The following is an 18,889-nucleotide window of genomic DNA, read 5'->3' as shown; positions in this document are numbered from 1 at the left end:
CTCCTAAAGAAATGTTACAGAGTAAAGCATAGCAGGCCCTCCCAGCCAGGCTCTGCTTGTCCTAACAAAGCAAGTGGATCACAGTGAGTTCCCTTAAAAGAATCACTAAAATAAAAGAGGGGGAAAAAAAAAAACTATCCTGAGTGCAAACTTCAGCTTCCGAGCAAATTAATCTGTTCACCTTCCAGATTAAAAAAAGAGAGAGAGAGAGAGAAAGAAAACTCCTGTGATTTCTGTGAGAAAATTTTAATTCAGAAGCTCCATAAAATTACATTTACAACGTGGCCTGTATTTGCTAAGCTAGAGCTCTGAAAATTACTTTATTCAGCAAAGTAATCATAATTCCTTTGAAGTGCAAGAGGAGAACATTCATGGAAAAATTGGCGATTTCGGCTTAAAAGAAAACTCCATCCCCAATCATCTTTGATGGTTTGGAGATCCTTTCCTTACCTGCAAGGCAGCTTAGGATCAGAAAGACCTTCCAAAATGCGAACACCATTGTGTCAAGGTTCGTCGAGCGCAGCCGAGGGCCGGGTGCTTGCCTGGGCTAGGCTGAGTCTCAAACTGCCTCCTTCAATCACAGCGAGCTTTGCCAGGCTTATCTGCAGGCATCACGAAGCAAACAGACTCTCCGGGCTTACTTACTGGGTACAGTCCTTTCTCAGAGCAGATTTGTGTTTCTGTGAAACACTTTTCACGGGGTGTGTTTCCTTTGATATATTTGCTACTGTGTTAATAATAAACTCATGCATTTAAATTCTTCAAGCTCTTTGTACACAGATTCTCTGAGTTTTAGCGTTTAAAATCAATCTTATTAAAAAGTTAAACTTGGGGGGGCATATACAGTTGGAAGTGAGCCTATACAAATAAAAGCCGACAAGGCTAATTAATTTCAAATATTTCCATCGAAGCCTTCCAGCATGGATTCACTAACGTCCTTTCGCAAATTAGGTTAGTAAATTGGTGCTCTAAGGTTTTCTCAGGAGACAGGGTTCACAGGAAGGACACGGGGGTTAGGAAGCAAAAAGCACGCACTTCTGTGTGAACAAACCCTGGACACGTCACACTTTTTTGGAAGCCATGGCGGTTCTCACCACTTGGGCAGTGGAACGAATAACGAATAGCGTGCTTTGGTCTTCCTGGTTAGAAACCCTATAGCATTCCCCCAACCGAACGCTGTGCCACCAGGTGGGTGAATAAATGCCTTAAGACTTCCACTGGATGAGTCTCAACTTTTGCAGAATTAGGTTAATGAGTAGATGTAATGGGATTTCTTTGGAAAGGGGGTTCCCTAGGAGGGAATGGCAGGTTGCCTTGGTGAGAAGCCTTTGCTAACAAGAGTTCCTGTCGTGTTTAATTTGAGAGGCATGAAGGCCTCCTCGGGCTCTTCCGAAGCGATCTCTAAATCCTGCTGTTTTCACCTGTGCGATGGCTCTCAGATCTGTCCTTTCACCAATCTGCTGCTTCTAGCCCAGATTCTAGGTCCGATGTTCCTACCCTGACCAAGCATCTTCAGTTAACACCACTACAGACTCCTTCCAACAAGACCCGAGTCCTTAATCTGGATTCCCAGCCTTCCAAGACCTGACCCTCCCCTCATCTGAACTTCACCCACCCGAAAAATGCTGTCGCAATTTCTTGCCTCACAGTGTTCAGTCACACGAAACATGGGCAAGCTACAGTGACGTGGTTTATGAACTTTTTTTTTTTTTTTAAGTTTTCATTGATTGAAGTAACCTGTCACCCGGCGGCAGGGCTCAAACTCACAACCTCGAGATCAAGAGTCGCAAGCTCTTCCAACTGAGCCCGCCAGGCGCCCCGTTTTATGAACTTTAATTTACAGGAAATGTTTGAGCCCCACTCACCTTAGCCAGGCCAGTTTCCCACTGCTTCCTGATTCCTTCCACAGCCTTTCCTGTCCATGCTCATGGCTAGTGCCAGACCTTGGCTCCAGGTGAATTCCAACACTGCTTAGAATTTTCTCCTCTATCTTCTTGCTGTCTAAGCAGATTCACAGGGCAGATCAGTCATGCTCTTATGTGAAAAGCGCTTTTTTTTTTTTTTTAATTTTTTAACGTTTACCACCCCTCTCTGGGCTCCACTTTGAATAGATTTGCATTGTACTTAGAACCAATACACTACAGTTGGCACTTGATTGTTTTCCAGGAGTTTCCTATTTATTAACTGGGTCTCCCCTAAGTTCAATAGCTGTGAGCCCCTCCAGGTCAGAGACAAAGTCTTATAAGGCAGCCCCCAAGTTAAGAAAGGCTATATACCAAAATGTACTGGTAAGCCCTTCGATTGAATCTAAGAGCACACATTCCTGCCAAAGCAGGATGCTATAAACGGAAGACTCATTCCCAGACTTATGAGGCACATAGTCTACCACCGGTGTGAATTCTGGGTCCTGGGCCATACAGAGCAGGGGAAGAGGAGAATGAGTAGCAGGGGGCCGAAAAAGAACATGCCTTTCCCTTCCTAGGACATGTGTTGAGCACAAAGCAACATTCCCCCCCCCTCAAATAACTACTGTATGCTTTTGACACCCACCTTCCTTTCTGTCCTCGACTCTCGTGGCCCCCAGGACCCTTGAGTTCCTAGCTTGCCCTAAGGAAGGGTCTTACTCACCAGAATAACTCACGCTCCAAGACTACCTTTTCCTTTCTAACCTTATGCCTCCCAGAAATACCCTTCTTCTGTATAAGCAGACAATCAGCTCCATGTTAGGAAGGGAAAAAAAAATTGCCATGAACATTCTCCAACCGGTTTACACTATTGAAAATAGAATGCTTGCCTCCTCCACCCCAAATGAATCTTCCACCAGGAGTATTGGGCAACGCAATAAGGAGAAATGGTCTGAGGGAGGAGGTTTTGCCAAGGAGGGCAATTTGGAGGGCAGCCCTCTGGAGGTCCACATCAACTATTCTCAGCTTCGGCCCTGCCTTGACCTCTGAATCCATTAAGTCTCCAAGAGATCCATGAAAGTAATACAGGCTTTTCCAGTGGTGAAGAGCTGGGACAGGGAAAGAGGTTTCTAAGTCGGGTGTTTGTAAGTCAGGGGCTTCCTACGTCTCCTTCCATGCCCCATAGGTGAGCATATAATTCATCATTAAACCTAGGACACTTTTGAGAGTGAATAGGCTGCTATTGGCATTACATGGGACAGACGGTGTAAATCATAACAGTCCCAGGTGAACTTGGATGTCTGGCCACCTGCTCACAGTGGAATGCTAAGCACAAAGCAGGGGCTAAATAAAAGCTTTCTAATTAATCCGCTACTGTCCAAGCTAGCTGGCCCTGAAATGGGTGGGGTGGAGAGAATGACTTAAGGCTATTGCCAAACCCATCTGCACACAGACTATCTCAGACAAACACAGAACTCTCTAGAACATTTAAGTAAAATGCCTACATTTCTGCTTACGTCGCACCCAATTGGGACAGGAAGAATTCTGTCAAAACAAACTCAAAGAGATCATCTAATTTCTCTTCTTGGTATTGAATTTTGATGTTATTGACAAAGAAGTGGGTCATTAACTAGCACATGAAGTATTGTTAAATATCTTTCATATTTTTACACAGCTTTATGATTTTTAAGCCGCTTTTCCATTTTATCTTCGCAACTGACTAAAATAAACAGGGGAGGAATTATCTCCATTCTCTGTATAAAAAACAGAGGCTCAGAAACGTTGTGTCTTTCCCAAGGCCACAGAGAGCACATTAGATGCTGTCCCTCCCGTCACAGTGACACAGTGGGACTGTCACGTATCGATCATGCTACTGCATCAGGAGTCTTTGGGAACTTTCAGAAATCTGCAGCCTCTGACTTATTTCTCATTTTTGTTAACTTAAAAATTACAAAAATAACACATTTTGATTGTAATGAGATTTCAAAGAACAAAGAAGTATGCAGGGAATAAAAAGAAAGCCTCCATTCTCTTACCCACGGGTGTAATTCCATGCCGTGCGCACAAGCAATGGGAGTTTCATGTTTTTCTCAGAGCTTCTGCGAGTTCTCTCTCTCTCTCTCTCTCTCTCTCACACACACACACACACACGCACACAGACACATGCACATTGTGGTGGTTTTTTGAATCATAAAGGTAATCATACTATGCATATCATTCGATAGTTTGTTTTCCCCCTTGCAAAAGCATTTTTATTGTCTCTTTGGGTCAGCATGTGCGACACCATCTACAGAGCTCCCTTATCTGTTTGAAGGCTGCGGAGTAGTTCACTGTACAGATGTACCACAACTCACTTAACCATTCTCTTGTTGGTCAATTCTTGCATCGCCTTCAGTTTTTCACTACTATTAACAGTGGTGAAATGGATGGCCCTTTGCCTACATCTCCGCCCACTTGAGTGATTATTTCTGTAGATTAGGTACCTAGAAATGGAACTGCTGGATCAAAGGAGACGAACGCTTTAAATTTTGGTAGAGTCTGCAATATTGTCCACCGGAAATCCTTTATAAATTGACACCTCCATTAAGCGTGTATGAGAGTGCCTGTCTCTCCACACCCTTGTCAATAATGAAAAGTATGCCATTCGTTTTTACTAGTACCGTGGGTGAGAAGTGGTATCACACTGCTGTTTTAATTTGTAGTTCTCTAGTGAGGCTGAGCCTTTTTTCATAGGTTTGCTGGCTTAATTGGTGTTCCCTTCCCTGTGACTTGCCTATTTATGGCCTTAGGACAATTTCCATTGAATTATCTGTCTTTCAGTATCATTGAAGTGCTCCTTATACCTTAGGAATCTTAATTTCATACCCCATAATTAAAGATTAATTGATTGATTGATAATCAAGAATTAATTAAAAAGGAATTAAGTTGGGGCGCCTGGGTGGCTCAGTCGTTAAGTGTCTGCCTTCGGCTCAGGTCATGATCCCAGTGTCCTGGGATCGAGCCCTGCATCGGGCTCCCTGCTCTGCGGGAAGCCTGCTTCTCCCTCTCCCACTCCCCCTGCTTGTGTTCCCTCTCTCGCTGTGTCTCTCTCTGTCAAATAAATCTTAAAAAAAAAAAAAGGAATTAAGTTTGGTACATATATTATAAATATTTTCTTCCAGCCTAACTTTTTAAAACATTTTATATCTTCCACCATAAAGAAGGTTTGCATTTTGTTGTAGTTAATCTAGCAATTTTTTTCTTCGTAGCTTCTGAGTTTCATGTCTTCCTTAAGAAAGCCTTCCCTGATCCCAGACTATAGAAATGTTATTTTATATTATTATATAATATATATTAATATATAATATTATACTTTCTCTTAATGCTTCTATAATTTTGTCCTGCCTTTCAGTTATGGCAACTCTGTGCTTCCAGTTGCTCAGGCCAAAAGCCTTGGCGTCATCCTTGATTCCTCTCCTCCCCTCATGTACCACATCAGATCGCCAGCAAATTCTTTTGGGTCCATGTTCAAAAGAGACCCAGACTCCGATGACCTTCCCCACTTTCACTGCTACCACCCTGGGCTGAGCTGCCACCATCAATTGCCAGGCTCACTGCAATGGCTTCCTAACTGGTCTCCCTGTTTCTTCCTTTTTCCCTTACAGTCTATTCTCATCACAGTAGCCAGAATGATCCTTTTACATGCAAGTCAGATCCCATCTCACTTTTGCTCAAGATCGTCCAATAGTTCTCAGTTTCTCTCACAGTAAAAGCCAAAGTCTTTAAAGTAGCCTATGGGGCACCTGGGTGGCTCTGAGTGTTTGACTCTTGGTTTCTGCTCAGGTCATGATCTCAGGGTCCTGGGATCCAGCCCTGGGTGGGGCTCCACACTCAGGGTAGAGTGTGCTAGAGAGTCTCTCTCTCCCCCTCTGTCTGTCCCTCCCCCCTCAAATAAATAAATCTTTAAAAATTGTTTCAGAGTTGTTCAGAAGACCCTATAAAATGATCTACCTCACCCCTTCCACCACCCGTCCAACCTACCTCATCTCCTACCACTCCTTCCCTCTCACCCTGATCCAACCACACTGTTCTTGCTGACTCTTGAACAAGCCAGGCAACGCTCCCACTTTTGGGGGCGTTTACACTGGTGGTTTCCTCTGTCTGTGACCCTTTAAATCCAGGTATCAGCAGGTCCAACTCACATCTTCTTCAAGTCTTCGTTCGAATGTTAGTTTTCAACAATGCTGCCCCTGAGTACACAGTTTAAAACTGCAGATTTCTCCACTCCAGCCCTCCCAATCCCCTACTGCCTTTTCCTTATTACATAGCACTCATTACCTTCCAACATACTATGCTGTTCACTTGTGGTTAACTTTTCCACCCAGCTAGAATGTAAATTTCTCTCTCTTTTTTTAAGATTTTATTTATTTATTTGAGAGAGAGAGAAAAAGCGAGAGCAGAAGTTGGGGGTGCAGAGGGAGAGGGAGAAGCAGACTCCCCACTGAGCAGGGAGCCCCGACACGGGGCTCAGTCGCAGGACCCTGGAATCATGACCTGAGCAGAAAGCAGACGCTTTACAGACTGAGCCACCCAGGCACCCCTAGAATGTAAGTTTCAAGAGGACAGGGATTTCTGTCTATTTCATTTACTATTTATTCCAAGGGCCTAGGACAGTGCCTTGCACATAGTAGGTACTCAGTATTTGTTAAATGAACGGATTTGGGAATCTGAATTTAACCCATTCAGATTTGATTTTTATGTATTGTGTGAGATCAGTAGAAATGTTTTTTAAATGTCCTAGCGTCCTAAGTAGGAACAGATCATTACCCTTTGAGGGAATTTGGTCTTTGGAAATAGCTAGGTCATTTCAGACTAATTTTATTAAACAAGGTAGGTGATCAAGTTCATGAAAATGCTGTTTTGTGCCCAAGAAATGGGGCATAGGGGCACCTGGGTGGCTCAGGTGGTTAAGCGTCTGCCTTCAGTTCAGGTCTTGAGCCCAGGGTCCTGGGACGGAGCCCCACACTGGGTTTCCTGCTCGGTGGGAAGCCTGCATCTCTCCCTCCCTCTGCCTGCTGCTCCCTCCCTCTGCCTGCTGCTCCCCCCTGCTTGTGTGCACTCTTTCCCTCTCTCTCTCTCAAATAAATAAATAAAGTCTTAAAAAAAAAAAAGAAACAGGGCATAATTATAAAGTAATGAGCCTGCTGTCCTTGTGCGGCTTGGGAACTTGTCAGATGGCAGTCTTGGGTTTTCCAAAAGACAGACTGAGGCCATTCTTACTTATGGCACTAGCATGAGATCGAGACAGAGAGACAGATTTGGGAGTAAATTTTCTCACATATATTTTTTAATCCCTGAAGTAGTCATCATGGGAAAATCAGAATTCATTGGACATCCTTCTACATATTTTATGGTTTTGTAGGGACTTTTAAAATTCTGAATTACGTATAGAAGGGCATAATCTAGTCAGTGCTTAGAGTCTAAAGACTTTAATTCATTCCTGTTGGAATGGTTCCAAAGAAAGTGTTTCAAACATTCTTTGTGCAATCACAGCACTATTGAGTCCTCATTGCTTTTTCTGACTCCCTGCCGGGAAACTCCACTGCTATGCCCCACCTGCGCCTCACAGTGACTTCACACATGTCATCCTCTGGTCACCAAACCTGTGCCACTGCCCAAGCACTGTTGTTGCACCCCCCTTAACTCTGCACTGGGGTACTCTTTGACTCTTACTTTGCTCACTCTGCCATTCCAGAAGTACCAGATCCTACCGAGAACTTCTCTTCAGCCCATCTTCTCTTTTCCATCTCCTGAGGCTTTGATGAACGACAGCTTTATCAGCAAGGAGGATGACTGGCAGCCATTTCCCAACAAGGAGCTGGTAAAAAATAAATAAATAAATAAAATGACTGCTCACTAGGGGTGCCTGGGTGGTGCAGTCCGTTTAACGACCGACTCTTGGTTTCAGCTCAGATTGTGATCTCAGGGTCGTGATCTCAGGGTCGTGAGATAGAGCCCCATCCCAGGCTCTGCGCTTAGGGCAGGGTATGCTTGAGATTCTCTCTCTCTATGCCCCTCCCGCTTGTGCGTTCTCTCTCCCTCTAAAATAAATAAATCTTTAAAAAAAAATAGCTGCTCACTAGATGTGTGTAATAAAGGATGGGGAGGGGGAGCAGGAGCAAATAGGTACTGCCCCATGAAGAGAACAGAAAACTGCCCAGCTACATGTGAAATAGGATGTGGGTTATATAACAGGAATAGTTGAGGTCAGTTGAGAGAGGTGAGGATGAATCCTGTCATCCTCTAGTTCAGTCCCTGTTAGCTCTCATTTAGATGGTGGTGGTAACCTCCTAGCCCATCTCCTGGCCTCCAGTTTTCCTCCCTCTCCAATCCATCCTGAACAATCCTGCCAGCTAAGTTTTCCTAAAGTCTAATATCATCAGGTCATTCTCATACTCAAAAATCGTCCACGACTCCCCATCACCTTTTTGCCTAGACATAAGAATTTTTATCTAGCTTTCAATAGGTGTCCAACCTACCTTTGCTGCCTATTTTCTGAGATTTGTATCACCAAAGAATGTCAGTGATGGCCAAAGTCTTACAAGTGACCTCCAAACAAAATTGAATACTCTCTTCCCTGAACATATGCCTCACTTTTCCATCCCTGTGCCTCTACAAGGCTATTCCCTCCTCCCAGATCTACCACCACACCAAAGTGAATTGTCAAAAATCTACTCATCCTGTGAGCCTTATCACAACTGTTAACTCCTCCAGAGACTGTCTCCTGATTCCCACATGATGTAATCTCACATTAACAGCATTAATCAGTACCTTTTGCACAGCACTTAGGATAGCACAACTCTTCATGTCCTGGTGCTCTTCATACCTCTAAGAATGCAAGCTCCTAAAGAGGGTAAGGACCGTGTTTAGGTGATTTTACACACACACACACACACACACACACACGAGCTTGTTATTGGCCAAGCATTGTGCTAAGTGCTTTATATGCAGTATCTCACTCAATCTTCTTCACAGACTTATGAGATAAGTAATAGTATTATCCCCATTTTATAGGTAAAGAAACAGAAGCACTGGGAAATGAAGCAATTTGCTCAAATCTCATTTATAGCAACACATAGACTCAGGACTCATTCTCCCCTCTCTCAATAGATCTCAACTATTCCTGTTATATAACCCACATCCTATTTCACATGTAGTTGGGCAGTTTTCTGTTCTCTTCACGGGGTGGTACCTATTTGCTCCTGTTCTCCCTCCCCATCCTTTATTATACACAGCTAGTGAGCAGTCATTTTAATCTTGCTCTATCAGTTCCCTGTTGGGAAATGGCTGCCAGTCATCCTCCTCACAAATAAGGCTGTTATTGGTCAAAGCGTCAGTCCCTGGTAACCCCCTTATTGCTAAAAATGAGGCTCAGAGAGAATTTTTTTGAAGACCACATAAGCACTGGAGCCAAGACCTCAGCTCAAGTCGGCTGGCTCCAGAATATGTGCTCATGACTTATGGTATATTGTGACTTTAGGGACCCAGAGTAGTTATGTTTGGTGAATTCACTTTTTCAAGTATATGATATGTCAACGTGACTATTTGAAAGGTAGCACTCATTTGGATGTGCATGATCTGGTGTATTTGTTGAAAAACAAACCTAGGATAACACCATTATCATCAACAACAACATATTTCCTATTCCAGGTTAATATCTACTTGCCTTGAAAACAGGAAAAAGAAGTGGCACATAATTTTACAATTCTCCAAACCAAGAAGCTGGGAGTCCCAGACTATAGACTCTCAAGTGAATCCTGTGATGGTGTTACACAGTGAGAGAGTTTCCTTTCTCCCTTCCATCCCCATGTGTAAGGACTGGAATTTCTCTCAACGGTTGACCTGGTGTCCTTAATGTGCTCTCAGGACACCTTACTGGGAGTCCTCCAGAGAACTGCCAGAAATGGCCTTTAATAAGACTGTGAAACAGGAGTATATGTAGGTAGGGCCATGGAGGTTCTCTCCTCTTAAATTTGGGAAATCTTTGTTTCCTGTCCTGGAGGGAAGAATCCTGCAGAAAGTTCTCCTTTGGCAAGTCATGTTTTAACAATAAGTATGAGTCAGCTTGTGTTGAGTAGCCTAGGATTGCTTACCTAGCGATAGTAGGGAGTCTGGAAAGGGTTAGTACCAGGAACCCTATGTTAACTGATAGTGTGACTCAACCTGCTGTGTACATTAAAGTGTTTGGGGAAGCCTACTCCTAGGCAGTTTGTGTTGACGCACTATACAAACACATGTCATAGGCTCTGCTTTGAAAAATTCACATGTATGTGTAGGCACAAACATGCACACATCTGCACACACATGTACCCACCTGTTCAACCCAAAGAGGTCCTAGATCTTCCAATTCCTTCCAACTGGGAGAGGTCAAGCTTGACTTGAACCAAAAAAAAAAAAAATTACATTCTAATTGTACAATTGTAGGGTCCTGGGTTTTTTGTTTGTTTGTTTTTTAGCCAATCCTTTTCAATACTTCCTAACAATGCCTGAGTGAAGTTAATCCTAAAAACCAGACATCTTTTTGGAGTCAAGAGATTGAACACTTTCACAGCTGCCAGAGCTGATTAATGGTACCTATGACATAGTAATAAGAGTTGTCAAATGCTAAGGCTTACTAGATGATAGGCCCCGGGTTAAGTATTTTATATGCATTATGTCTCATGATAATCTTATGAAAGAGGTTTAGAGAGATCATATGAATTGTCATTGGTCACACAGTTTGTAAGTGGCAAAGCCAAGGCTTGGGTCCAAGAGAGAGCGCTCCAAAGCCCATGCCTTTGCCGATTATGTGATGCGACTTCTTGGCACTGAAAAAGAGATGGTGGAATACATAGTCAACACAGCCCCTGCTCGTCTGGCTTACACTCTTGCTGGAAAGACAAGATAAATACACACAAAACAGGGATTAATACTAAGACGTATGTGACTATAAAAGACTGCATTATGCAACACAGAAACTAAATGAATACAAGTACAGAAAGAGAAATGTGGGCCATTGCAAGGGATGGCCGTGATTCCCCCAAATCTTCATTACAAAGTAAGTTCATGGGATCCACCTCCACCTGGCAGGTGACAGTGATTCTGGGAGGATTTGAGTAGAATTTTTGAAGGTAAAGATGGAGAATGAACAATGAAAAGTGAGAGGTCACATTTCAGAGAGCAAAATTGACAAGGCAAAGAGGCCAGGTTGCTTTATGAAAGGGCTGAAAAGAAATCAGTGTTGGGAATATCTAAAAAAGAGAGGTGTTAAGATGGGGGTCAGGCACGAAGAAGCTTACAAAGAAGACAGACAACAAAGCAGAAGAAAATGGCAGAGGTGTCCAATTCTGTTGGCTTTGGTTTAAAGCGGAGGAAGCAAATGAAGGGCTTGTTTTGCTTCTGCTCTCCTATTTGGTTTTTGTCCTGCATGGTGTTTTGTGTTTGCTGGGCTTTGTTTGCTCATTTGCTAGTTTTAATGAGGCAGCATAACATAGCGACAAAGAACATGGACTACAGAGTCAGGCAGCTTGGCTTTAAGCCCGGCTCGGCCACTTACCAGCTGAGGGACTGTGAGCAAGTTACTTAATTCCTTTGGGCCTCATTTTTCTCATCAATAAATGAGATGAAGGAAGACCTACCTCATGAGTTGTTATTGTTATAAGCATTGGACAAGTTGGGCACCTGGTTGGCTCAGTTGTTTGGGCAACTGGCTTCGGCTCGGGTCATGGTCCTGGAGTGTTGGGATCAAGTCCCGCATCGGGCTCCCTGCTCAGCAGGGAGTCTGCTTCTCCCTCTGACCCTCCCCCCTCTCATGTGCTCTCTCTCTCTCTCTTTCTCTCTCTCTCTCAAATAAATAAATAAAATCTTAAAAAAAAGAATTGGACAAGTTATTATTTACGAAGTGCTTAGAACAGTGCCTGCATATAGTAAGTGGTATTAGACATGCTTGCTGTATATATACGAATGTAATTCCTTTTTTTAAAAGATTTATTCATTTATTTGAGAGAGAGGGAGAACAGGGGGAGGGTCAGAGGGAGAGAATCCCCAAGCAGACTCCCGGCTGAGCACAGAGCCTGACCCAGGGCTCGATCCATGACCCGTGAAATTACAACCTGAGCCAAAACCAAGAGTCAGAAGCCCAACTGGCTGAGCCACCCAGGGGCCCCATATGAATGCAATTCCTTATCGACATTGAAACATGTAGGAAATTTCTAAAATCATTGTGTAAAGATCTTTCTCTTAAAAACAACTGGTAGGTAGGCCCCTCCAGGCGAATTTCAGCATGGCAACCGAGGACAGCTGAGGAGTGGCTGCTGCCTTCAGATGGGGCTCGCCCAGTCCCCACCGCCAACTGCTTATACCTGGCTCACTTCATGTGATCTTGTGACTCCTGGTTTAAAGTGAAGGGACATCTGGGTTCCTAATATGACCCTATATTTACAAAGAGAGCTCATACAGGAAGCAATTTGGGCCAGGAACCCAGGCCTGGCTGAGTGCATAGCACGCTCTAACCCTAAGAGTCTAAGGGAAGTATCTGTTCGCCTTCAGCTGGGGTCCCTCCTTGGCTCCAGGTGTTGGGCCACTGGGCTGCAGCAGCACCCCCATCCTCCATAGCCTCCTCTACTGCTTCAAGCCTTCCTGTCTAGTTCGACACTTCTTTTTTAAATTATTTATTTATTTATTTATTTATTTGAGAGAGAGCGAGAGAGAGCATGCAAGCATGAGTGGGGTGTGGAGAGACAGAGGGAGAGGGAGAAGCCGACTCCCAGCTGAGCAAGGAGCCCAACGATGCAGGGCTTAATCCTAGGACCCTGAGATGATGACGTGAGTGGAAGGCAGACGTTTAACTGACCGAGCCACCCAGGTGCCCCATAGTTCGGCACTTCTGATGGGAAGGAGGACTTAGGGCTCCCACAATCCTTTGCAACAGCAACTCTGGGGAAAGCACAGAGCTGAAATCGGCAAAGCAGGAATGTGCAAGCTTCCTCTGAGTTACCAGGCCTTAACAAACTGTGTCCTCCTCCTTATGCTCATTTAGGGGGTTAAACTGTGCCTCAAGGTCTGAAAACACCACAGCTCAGGAAGAATTTACCCAGCAGCAAGCCCCAAACCAAGCTACAAGGGCGACCAAGTTTTTCTTCAGAGCCACCATCCATTGCAGCATTCCCAGGCAGTGGGCTTCCTGTGGTCCCTTGTTCTTCGTGCTTGGGAGCTGTTCAGAGCCACTCAGCAGGGAGCCCGGCCTGAGCCTTTGCCAGTGGTTTTCTGACAGTCCTGGAGCCTTGTGTCTTTCCTTAAGAGGAGATGTCCTTTCTTTCTGCATGCTAGGAAGATAATTGAATCCCGCTTGGGCAGGTTGGGTGTACGGGCCTGCGGGCTCCCAGGTGTCACCTCTGGAGACGGCCTCCACCTTTGCTTGAGAGGAACAATTAATGGTAAGAATGTCAGGGTGTGCAGGAGAGGAGAAGCTGTGGGAGATGTTTGGGAAAAGAGACCTTGGGGCTTCAGTCAAACCTCACCACTTACCACCTCTTTTGAATAGGCAGCACAGCTATGCTCACACCTGGGTGCAGCTACAAGAAGAGGGTTATAGAAGGCCCACTTCCAAGGTTAGAAATCAGGTGGCTGAGGGGGCTGGGGGGCTGGGGTAGCCAGGTGATGGGTATTAAGGAGGGCACGTGATGTGATGAGCACTGGGTGTTATACGCAAATAATGAATCGTTGAGCACTACATCAAAAACTCATGATGTACTATATGGTGGCCAACTGACCATAATAATAATAAAAAAAAGAAATCAGGTGGCCCATCATGCAGAGTCAAGACACAGGTGCAACATTCAGCACTAGAACATCAAGTCTCAGTCCTTCCTTTCACAGAGCACCAGAACTGCCCCAGCTCTCACAACCCACTGTGGAGGTCAAGCAGGAAGTAGAACATAGGTCTCCTGACTCTTTTGGTGTGTCTTCCTGGGAGAGGAAAAGGTGTAGAAGTGGGAAACTCAGGACTTGTTCTAAACAGCAGCATATCTGATGAATAACAACTCTGGAGTCCTTTCCAACTGGGTGGAGCTGCACAGCCTGGTCCCAACTCCAACTAGCAGGAAATAACTTTGGCCAATCTCCACAGGTTCATGACCCTCCCAAGGCAAACAGGGCCTGGTCTCAGGTGGGACCTGCCTCTGAGAGCCCTGTGGTAAAGACTCTGGGTAGAGAGGGAACTACGAGAAGCATATATCTATGGGGGAAGCTGTTTTGACCTATGCATATCTCCCTGGGACTGCCACCACACATCCCAGCAAGACTGACATTCTTTACTCCATTATTCACCAAGGTTTGTGTTCAATGGGTGGTTGAGAGGGGTGATGATAAGATGGTCTAGCCCTCCATTGCCTCTCTGACCTCACCTCCCATTGCTCTCCCCCTTGCTCACTCCTCTGTAGCCACTCTGGCCTCCTTGTTATTCCTCAAGTATGCCAATCATGCTCCCACCCTAGGGCCTTTGCACTTTCTGTTCCTTCTGCCTGGATGCTCTTCTCCATCTATCTGTATGGTTTGCTCCCACCCTTCTCCCAAACCTTTGGTCAGATGTCACCTTCCCAGAGATCCCTTCTCCAGCTACCCTATTGGAAAGTATACCTGTCACCCTCTAAGCCCTTGCCCTGCTTTTATTTTCTTCTCTTAACATTTATCACCATCTTGCATTATATTACACATTTTGTTTAAAATATTTCATATTTTAGTGTGGGAAGACACACTAAAATATGAGATGTGTGAAGGCAGGGACTTTGTCTGGCATGTTCATTCTTGTATCTCCATCACCTAGAACAGTCCCTTCCATATAATAAGAGCTCAATAAATATTTGCTGGATAAATGGATGAGTGGATAGAGAAGGGGACTTCTATATTTTTCTTGGTGCATGTTTACATATAACAAATGACATTGCAGACATATATTCATTCCACTTATTCATTTACCACTTATTTACCGCATGCCCTTATGTCCCACACATAATATACTCAGACTTGTGGAAAAGATGACAAGTAGACAAAGAATGACAATAGAGTGCCACTAATAGTTATCCAAGGTTTGGGGAAGCACAGGGAAGGAGTGAGTGAAAGCTTCTCAAAGGAGATGGCTCTCAAAGAATAGGAGATGTTAGTCGGGAGAAGAAAATTGAAGTGGGGATGTGGGGAAAGGCACTTCAACAACCTGTGCACGAACACAGAGGTTCATCTGGGCAACAGTTTTACTGTGTTGGGCCACAGAGTGGCAGGGAAAGAAAGATGTAGGGAAAAACAAAGCTGGAAATGAAGCAGAAGTGCTAGCTGGGGGGCCTTGCTTGCTCTACTAAGTACAGAGTAAAGCCTCTAAGTCAGAGGGGGCAAACTTGTCAACCATGAAGAAAACCAGCCTACAGATGTGTATAGTTTGACCTATAAATTCATTTTTTAAAAAAATTTAATGGCCAGTATTTTAAAAAGAAAAGTATTTCACATAAAATCCAGAATCTTAGTTTTCTTGAAATATCAGAATATCACACCCAACTAGCCCACATGGCTATGACTTACCAGCATCCGAGCAGGAGTTGTCCTTGTTAAACAGCGGGCTTTTGCTCTCCAATTTGTCAGTCTCCATCCAGCCTGCTTCATTGATTATGTTATAGCTGATCCCAACCCCTAGTACAGCCAGGAAATAGCAAAGGTTGGGGTTTGAGTCTTTGTCCTCAAAACCTACACTCTTACCCAGAACATGATTAGTGCCTGGCACAAAGAAAGCCCTCCATAATACTCTATTTGAAGAATGAAAAAATTCATATCATCATCTTCTACTGGAAGGTCTTTTCCTCTGTCTGTACCCAGGCAGATCTTGTCCCATCTCTCAAGGCTTAGCTGAGATACAGCTTTCTCCATGAAGCCTTCCATGATTTCAGACTCCCCACCCAATAGATGTGACATTTCCTGTGGCTATGGGATAGAGAACATGAAGACAACAAAACTGGGGTGCAAGGGAGTATTGGGGGGAGTACTGGGATGGTTAGAGATAAGCTGTAGGAAGAGGGAAACATTTGAGGTTTGAACTTGAGAATTTGTGTACCTGAGTGAAGAGTATATGTAACTGGTGGAAGCTGAGAGAACTGTAAACAAAATTAAAACAAACCCCAATTTTTTCTTGCTTGGAATGTTGTCTCCTTTCTTTTTATTTCCCCTTCTTGTTTTCTTTCTTTTCTAGATCTCTGTCCCCTGTACCTCAACTGGCATTAGACAGTTAACAGACAACCCACAGGCCAACAAAGATTGCTTTCGGAACTGTTCTGAGAACAGCCAAAATGAGATTACACCAACAATCCTGAGAGAGTTGAACAATCTCCAACCATTTCAACTGTGAGTTGCGTGGCACTTACAGACAAAGAAAACTACATCCTGGGGCAAGACTATAGTCCTATACGCTTCTCTTCTCACCCTATGAAAACTCCAACCTATTTCAGCTCATGGAGTTACTGATGTCAAGGTACTCCCGGATGTGCCACAACTGAATAAAGGCTGTAACCTCTATTTGAGTCACTTTAACTACTTTTGTCTGGAACAGTCTGATTCTATGACTCCAGTTGGGTCTGAATAAGCCCCCAAACCTACTGAGATTTCAGACAAGAACACAGCAAGTCAAGGAATCTCTTTCTCTCTTCTCAGAGTCCCCTATTGGGTCAAATGGTAAGTCCTGTTCCCACTCATGTGCTCCAATTCTTTGTTGTAGCATGAAAATTGCAGGCTTTGATTCTTTGAAAGGGTTAACCTATTGTCTGACTGGAGTCACTGCCTCTATTTCTTTTTGTCTTTGGGAATTCTCTGGCCCTCTATGTTCTCTGGGAGCAGAGAATGAGATCCTAAGGTAGAATGCCTTTCTCTTTTCTTCTATGTTGGATCTTTTATTATGGCCTAAGTGGAATGAATCTGAGGAAGGCAATTTTGAATTGCAGGGGTCCATTTGGGATTCTGGGAACACATCAAGACTCATGCCTTAGAACAAAAAGGAAATAAAATGGCTAACTACCCACGAGCAGCTTTCTTTAACTGGTAAGGTGATGTTGAGAAAAAAAGATCAGAAAGATTCCAGTCTATTGAGTCTTAAAACAACCTCAGCCTTCTGCCTCCCTAAAGAACTCCTTCTTTCTAACTCTGTGCCTGCCCCTGATAACCCAGCTCCCTCCTGGATTTTTACCTCTCCTGTTCTCTGTCCTTTGTTGTGCCCTCTTTCTCCTCCTCTTTCCCTTTTTCAGCTCCCTCTAACTTTTAAATCCCTACCTTCAGAACTCTCCAAGCATGCAAAAGCCATAGAGATAGAAGACTGCATGGAGGAGGTGGTATCTGAGCTAGGTTTTGAGAAATGGGACAGGATCTGCCTGAGCAGAGACAGAGGGAAAGACCTTCTAGGCAATCCCTGAAGGTTTTCCCTCTTTCATTGACTGAGGAACAATCCAAACCTGTCAACAAGGGTATGATGAATCGGTCTCTAATTTTAGGGACCCATTACAAACCACATTTAAGGAATACTCAGAGTTGGGCATCAATGCTAACACCCCAACCACAATCTGCACATCTTTTGTTAGTGGCCCTTAGCCTGAAATATCAGATGCTACTCATAAGCATAAAATAGGCTGGCAGACCACACCCATTCATGAGTTACAGCACTTTGAGTCCAGCATTGTTTAGTTCAGCATTTTGTGGGGAGCATAATAAGCAAAGAAAAAGCCACACACCACAAATTTATGCCATTATAACTTAAACAGCATAAGGGAAATAAAAGGCCCTCCACAAATACAACACAGAGAGAGAGACATGGACACTTGCAGATATTGCAGAGAAAATGACAGGGGGCTTGCTATTGCACTGCTTTGACCAGGGAAACAAGACACAACTAGGCTGACAAATTTAGAAAATAAAAATATAGGAAATTTTGAATTTCAGATAAATGGCAAGTAATGTATTAGCATGAGTATATCTCATGAAATATCTGGGACACACACTAAAAAATGATTCATTGCATCTGACATCTAAATTTAACTGGACATCCTGTATTTTATCTGGCAACCCTACAAAGCTTGCTCCATCATAAATACAGTGATTCTGGAGAGAGATGCTGGGAAGATGGCAGAGTAGGAGGACTCTAAGCTCACTTCATCCCATGGGTACGATGAGGTAACATTCACACCAGTGTAAATAACCCAGAAAACAACCTGAAGACTGGCAGAACAAGCTCCACAACTAAATGTACAGAAGAGGCCACATCAAAGAGGATAGGAAAGTTTGAGACTCAATGCGGAGCTAAACAGACACACGTGACTGTCTGTGGGAGGAAAGTTTGAGACTCAGTGGGGAGCTAAACAGACACACGTGACTGTCTCATGGGCACTGAGAGGCGAGAGAAAGAGATGATCACACCAGGGAGCCTGAACTGGGAAGACAAATCCCCATGACATTTGGCTTTGAAAACCAGAGGGACGGAATTGCATGAGCTCTTACAACCAGTAGGTCTTAAAACCTATAATTTTAAAAATCAGTGTGCTCGGCTCTGGAAGAGCTGGAGTATGAGGGGAAACTGAGTTCCCATCCTTAAAGACACAGCACAACGAACAGCCCACGGAGATACAGAAAAGCAGCAGCAGTTTGAAAAACAATTGGGTCATATAGGAGTTAGAGTTATTAAATTCAGAGTGTATCCTAGAGGGACAGAGATCATTGGGAGACTCCTCCAGGAACAAAGGAGCCAGCAGTCTCCATTTCCCTCCCCTGTGGCCCAGCATAAACACACAACCATCTGCAGGAACCAGTGTGATGCCAAAACTTGCTACCTAACTTGCTAATACCACATATCCAGCACCTCCATGCTTGGTGGATCCACCATCTCCAGCCAGGCCTGTTACAGTCCGGGTGCTGCTGGTCCCCTCCTCCAGAGAATTGGCACAAACCTT

The 18,889-nt window shown here is 44.2% G+C and overlaps 1 protein-coding gene across 1 annotated transcript in view; it reads right to left on the bottom strand.

Moving 5' to 3' along the window:
• Positions 1-446: 446 nt before the first annotated feature.
• LOC118010737 (NACHT, LRR and PYD domains-containing protein 12-like) overlaps positions 447-18,889 on the bottom strand; it is a 78,742-nt gene continuing 60,299 nt past the window's right edge. Inside the window, exons 7-12 of the mRNA XM_035005343.1 lie at positions 15,492-15,599; positions 10,258-10,320; positions 8,715-8,787; positions 7,617-7,761; positions 1,866-2,001; positions 447-602 (exon numbers count right to left, since the gene is read on the bottom strand). The gene's annotated coding sequence lies outside the window, so the exon portion shown is untranslated. The remainder of the gene's footprint in view (positions 603-1,865; positions 2,002-7,616; positions 7,762-8,714; positions 8,788-10,257; positions 10,321-15,491; positions 15,600-18,889) is intronic.

Source organism: Mirounga leonina, unplaced genomic scaffold (assembly GCF_011800145.1).
Source record: "Mirounga leonina isolate KUSES-001 unplaced genomic scaffold, KU_Mleo_1.0 Mir_101664, whole genome shotgun sequence".
In the NCBI taxonomy this organism is placed as follows: domain Eukaryota; kingdom Metazoa; phylum Chordata; class Mammalia; order Carnivora; family Phocidae; genus Mirounga; species Mirounga leonina.
Note: the sequence above shows the minus strand (reverse complement) of the source record. Positions and strands in the feature narration are given on the sequence as shown.